The following is a 6447-nucleotide window of genomic DNA, read 5'->3' on the forward strand; positions in this document are numbered from 1 at the left end:
CCAGTGTTCAGAGCACTTCCAGAGGGTTTAAATCCTTGTCAACTTTTAAGCTCACTAGGAAGTCATAAAGCAATTTCACTCTAAAAATACACACAGGTACAGTGAAGCATTTAACTTCTTCCAAGGGAATGTCTCATCCTTGTTTGACCCCAATCCCTAATCCTAAAAAACAGCTTTTCAAACCCAGACTGACAAATTCTGTAAGACCAGTAAAAAGCTATTCTCCCAAGGTAACAGACAGATTTTGAACCAAGGTTATGTTGATGATCATTGCACCGTGTTAGGCATATATTCAATTGCCGTGGTAGCCTCCCCTATACACAAGGAGCAAGATTTTACCCCTCTTGCAGTGAGCTGGGAAGGCAGAGAGCTGCAGGGCACTCCTGCTTCACCTGCCCATCTTCTCCTATGGCAAGATGCTTTTCCTCATGCTAACATACAGCTGTACAGGAAATCCAGTATCAGTTTCACACCTTCTAGAGCCAGAGAGCTTTTTAGACTTCAATATTCTTATCTACAGTACTTTAAAGTAAAATAGAAACATAGTGACAATTCTGGGTAAGAGCTGTTCACATTTTCACTGTATCTGTATGATACCGTGCATAGCATTATCTTTATGAAAGAGGTTTCACAGTTCAGTTATATCAACAGCAAAAGATTGAATGGAACAACCAGAATTGCCTTTTAGCCTGCATTTGCATGTACCTGTTGTAAGCAAAACACCCCGTGGATTATGCTTTCAGGAAATAAAATAGAGAAACAAAGCCAACGAATGCTGCTGCTGTGAGCGTAGGATGACATTACTTTGAAAGCAAACCTTAATCCTCAATTATTTTTTACAAAGCGAGTCTTTTTGAAGACAGGAGGAGGGGGTGGAAATAAGAACTATTATCCAGAGTTCACTAGCAAGATAAGGTGAGGAACAGAGAATGCCAGGAATGCTGGTGCTGGACCCACTGACTGTCAGAGTTACCATGTCCAGCTCTTTGCATCTTTTGGACAAAGTCAAGAGCAGCCAAGGTGCTACCCAGTGCTGCAAGTTCTTCGTGAAGCCAGTCACCTGCAGAGTTGGCTACAAAGGAGATGGAAGGTAAAGCTCTGTTTGCTGTGCTTTAACTCTAAGTGAGCCCTCAATCTGATTTTTTTTACTGGATTTAATTTTCCCTTCCAAAAATAAAACTCCTTACTCTGATGTATTAATGAAAACTGCATTAGATGGGCAATAAGCCTCCGTCACCCCTCAAGATGGAAACTGCTACAGTTCAGCTAACAGTAGATTTGTACTCAAAAAAATAGCTATCTTAAAAAAAACTCCAGTAATTTATTACCTCATTCTCATTCTATTAAATACTATAGGCTTTAACCTAGTCTTAAAGACCAGGCTTTGAGACAAAAGAGGCTACTGGCAACTATCCTAATATTAAGAGAGAAAAATAAGTTCTCCTTATAGAAGCTGACAGATGATAATTAGTCTTCTTACTACTCAGGTAAGGCAAGAAGTTTCTTCTTGTGTTTTATACTTGGGGAAGCTGAGACCCCAAAAGATTAAGGTCAATGTTTTAAGCTGTTAGTAGCAAACACAGGCACATAGATTTACATTCTCTTAAAAATATTTGTCATAAAACAAAAGAAGAAGGTAAATTCAGTATTTAAGACTTTTAAGCTTTGTGGGTATTTGGACTGTGCAACTCTGATGTTTTGTAAATGCAGAAGCAGTGTTTGGAGGGAAAAACTATTTACTGTCCTCAGCAGATGTTGTGTTCCATGGAAATACATTTTTCACCTCACATAATGAGTAATGATCCTAACTGAGGGGTAGCAGATCATTTTTCTTCAATATTTCCCCAGTAAGTCACATGGGATCCCTTTCTACCTCCTTTCAATAGCTTTTTCATGTTTTCTAAGGTGCTCTCTTCAGAACATAAACACTTCTCTGTACTATACCCCCGTACGTTAAAAGCACAAATTGTTCTCATGAAGTACAAGGTGTCTATTTGGATAAGATCGCACCAATAAATCCTCTATAGAATGAATTCCCTCCAGGCAACAACAAAGGTGTGCAAATGCTAGGAATCACCCTAAATCATTCTGGCAAATGAAAAAGAATCCAAAACAGCATAACAGTAAAAGACAAGACACAAAAAACCACCCACATTTCTGAAGTACCAAACTGAAATCAATACAGTGACAATGAAACACCCTGCTTACAGCAACAACCTGGTCACCATTAGCAAGTGGAAAACACTGTTTTCAGTTACCTAGAATATTTTTATGGTAATACATCTGCTACTATAATTAAACCCAAATCCCCAGACACACATTCTTGTCTATTCTTCTGTTTTAAAAAAGATTTCCTTAAATAGCTTAATTAGGAAATATGAGAAAGAAAATGTCTTTAAGAAGTATTTCTTAGAACACTCTTTTCCTTTTAAGTACAATACACATATTCTAGGAACTGAAAACTATTTCAGACACAATCCTCTTTTAAAGTACAAAAGGCTGTCTTTAAAAGAGCTTTGTATGATTTGCATGAAATAAGAATGAACGCTAAACAAACTGGTGCTGAAACAAAGGCTTTCGTGAAAATGCTTTCATTGCAGAACAGAACATAAAAGCTGCCTGAACAGACTATTGAAGCAAGCCTTCCACAAGGTAACTTTTCTAGTGGTAAATACATTACTTAATCTTAAACTTAGATGTTCAAGTATTAAACAGACAGGTAAGATTTCTGAATTTCCTAAAGATACCACTTAAAAATATAAAATAAAATTGCTGTAGGTTATCCTAAAAACATGCACTATGCAAATAGTCTTCAGACTTGCTATTTTCTCCCTTTTCAAATGGAAAAATACTATTATCAATATTCAAAGTCACTCTTTTTGCTAGTTCAGACTTTGTTTTGGTTTTAAGTTGCTTGGGGGAAGTCCATGATGTCATCAACAACAGAGAAATTCACTTGTGTTTACAATCGTGTATTGCTCTGCTCAATCTTCCAGAAATAAAGAACAATCCTACTGCTGTGAGCTACATCTAAGTGGTTTAATGCAACCCCCTTATTGTGCATTTGAACAAGATAGTTTTAGTCCAACACAAAATTAACTTTGAAGATCCAAATCCCATCTCTGCACTATTCTGGGGATGCTTATAAATGCAAATTCAAGCTGCTGATGCTTTGCTGATGTATTTGCAAACTGTGCATGCATCTGTGGATTTTGAGGAGAATTACCACAGTCAGTACTTGTCTACTGCAGTGAGCACTGCTAACATTTTGGGTCTGGGTGTTGCCATGCCTCCAGCTGCACATCCAGAGATTTCAGTCTAGACAACATTCCCCAGCAACAGACCAGCACAAAGAGGAAAAAAAAAGTGTCAACAATTATTGGACATCAGGTGTCAACCTCCCGGCATTAACGCCAAGGGAGATTTGCTAAATCCCTTCTCTGAAACATCACTGAGGAGCCACGGAGTCCTTCCCACCGACAATACTGATGATCCAGGAAAGGACCCCTTTTGTATACAGATAAGCTACTTCTCAAGATCTCAGTGTTAACAGACTCACAACATCAGTGTTGATGCACATTCTGAACAAGTTACAAATTCAAAACCAGACTGCTGTGAACCCTTACTCCTGAAGTTAGTACAAGGTACAGTCCAGGTACACACACTGAGCTCCTCAAAGCTCTCTGCTCTGTCAGAAGCCAGGACTGGCCATCCTGTTGCCACAAGAACCACACCAGAGGTGATAAAACGCCTACTGTTATTAATTTTATTTTCCATAGTCAAGGCAAAGAATGACAGTGAATTCTCCATTAACAAAAGGTCTAGACATTTCTGATAACTAGCATGCTCCAGTCTCAGAGGGAGGTAGACATTTAGTCAGCCAGGCTAGGATTAACTGATATACTAAAGAATATACTTAAAAAAAAAAAAAAAATTAAATTCTTAGTGTCACTGCTCTCCTCTCTAAAACTAAATTCCTCAGCAGCAAGTAGTGAAACCTGTTATGTAGCTAACAAGCTAAAAACAGTTCACCCAGCACTAATATTAGACATATTTACTAATATTAGTAAAGCACTAATATTAGACAAGAATCAGGCTGATCAGCTTGTCCTGTTGCCACAAGTCATTTGCTGGAAAGGACAGCGGCGTGCAAATTTCTAGTACTCGCTTTCTCATAATACGCTGACAATCAAAAATATGGCATGTAAGCCAGAAAAATAATCTTGACACAAATTATGTAGAAGCCATGGAAAAAGCTTGGAGCAAAACACAAGGGATGGAAAAAGCTGTTGCTACATTTACTGCAACAACAATGGAAGCAAAAGAGCACTTGTTTTTTTCCCCCTCTACTCCTGAAGGACTACAGAAATTGTGAGTTTCAATAAAGAGAGCTTGCATGCAGTAACTGACAGGTTAATATTAAATCCACTCCACCACTGTGGTCAACCGCTTTTCCCTGGTTACCTGTTTAGCTAATAAAGCAGTGTGCAAATTCTGTACTGTTTCTTTCCTTGCATTAGACCCACCTCCCAAAAGACTTACAAAGCAATTGAAAAAGTGGGAAAAGTTTAAAGAGAAAAAAAAAAAACCACACAGAAGTTATGTTTACAAAATTATACCCACTGCTCAGGCTCCTCAAAGCACCAGCAAGAGAAAAAGAGTCAAATAGGGACTGGGAAGGGAGGGCTCATGCTTTCAAGGATACACACTGCTTAAGCATAATAAACATTATCAGCTTTTTCTGGCTATAAAATGCAGTGAAAACTGTCTGGAACCTTACTGACACTGCTAGGAGGACAAGAGTACCTAAACCACTTTATGAAATGGCTCACAGACATTCAAGAGATCAGATGCTAAAAACAAAACAAACCGCAGACTCTAAAACTGTCATCACAGAGCACAGTCTTGCTGCCTTTGGCTTTGTTTGGCCTGTCTTTTTTAGGAACTCATTTTCATGGTTTACTTGGAGTCTGGGTAAAGAGCTTCCTCCATTTTTAAACTTACGTTGTCAATCCCAGTAACTGCTTTAAAAAGAAAATTCTGCCCAAGGTTGGAGTAAACCACTCCAAAACATCATTTTCTTTCTGGTTTTATTTCAGTAGTAGCTCACCAAGAACAACTGGCAGAACTCTGCCTTGGGAAGAATGCAGTTGCACTACCCAGGAACTAATCTAACACCTATGAATGTGCAGCAGCTTCTGCAAGGAGAAATTTGAAGCTTAAGGGAGGAATTTCTGGGATGAGGAATCTCTGGGACGAAAAGAAACCACAAAAATTAATGTATTTGCCAGGTTAGATTTGAATATTTGCAGATGGCTTGCAATACCTACTTGCTCAATATCAAAAAGAAAGTAGTGCCTTTCGTAAAAGCTTAAAATAAAATAAAAATAAATTACAGAAATTATCAAGTATTGTAGTTATTAATTTTACACAGAAGTTATTATGACTTCCCTGATGTCCTTTCCCATCTTCTCCCAGAAACACTCATACAACCAACACTTACTGGAAGCAATTTTCTGCAGAAGGGATGTGGTTAGCCATGCATGAAGTTTGAGATCTTTCATTTTGCTGAAATTTGGGTTGACTGCATTAGCTTACACTAAATATGTGAAATCTTTGCTCTGAACTCAGACTGCTCAAGTCCATGCACTGAACAAGTTCGTGGTCTTTGTTAATTTTTGGCACATACAGAACCCAGAGTCACCAAAATCAATCTTTATCAGCTTTTTGCAAAATTGTTATTTACTGAATTCAACTCAGTTAATACTTACCTTTACAAACAAACCAGAACCCACAGATTTAATAAGACCTTGAAATCTGCATTGGACCACTGGAAGTGCAACACAGTAACAATGATAGTAAATTCCAGTATTAATTTTTACACACTTTAATTGCTCTTTTAATGATACAATAAATCTACTGAAGCTTTTAAATATCTTTATTATGGTTTTATATATTTATATAAAACCACCAAAGCACTTTAAAGAATCATGCTTTTTTGTGTAATACATAAAACTAGTTTCATACTGTGCTTCTGAAATCCTATCATGCTGTTTTTCAAGTTATTTTACAGATGGCACATTTTAAAAAAAAAAAACAAACAAAAAAACACACCACCAACAGAAGCATGAATTTCTAGTGACTGCAATGCAACACGGCATCCAAAACAAGATGTTTCATTACACCTAAGTTAAAGTGTGAGTGCATCATGTGATAAACAATAGCAGTTTGGTCATTTTAATTTCGTTTACAACAAAACTAACATTTGTGCTTCGTGACCTAAAATACCATGATATAAACAAATTCTCTGCTGTAAAGATCCCAACAAATTGCTGTCTGAAAAGAAAAACGTATCTAGAACAGAAGATCAGATTTAAATCTACTCGCTTCCCTCAAGAACTGCAATCTCTCAGTCTAACATGACATACAAGACACAATAAGGCACAA

Source organism: Merops nubicus, unplaced genomic scaffold (assembly GCF_000691845.1).
Source record: "Merops nubicus isolate BGI_N331 unplaced genomic scaffold, ASM69184v1 scaffold11291, whole genome shotgun sequence".
Taxonomy (NCBI): domain Eukaryota; kingdom Metazoa; phylum Chordata; class Aves; order Coraciiformes; family Meropidae; genus Merops; species Merops nubicus.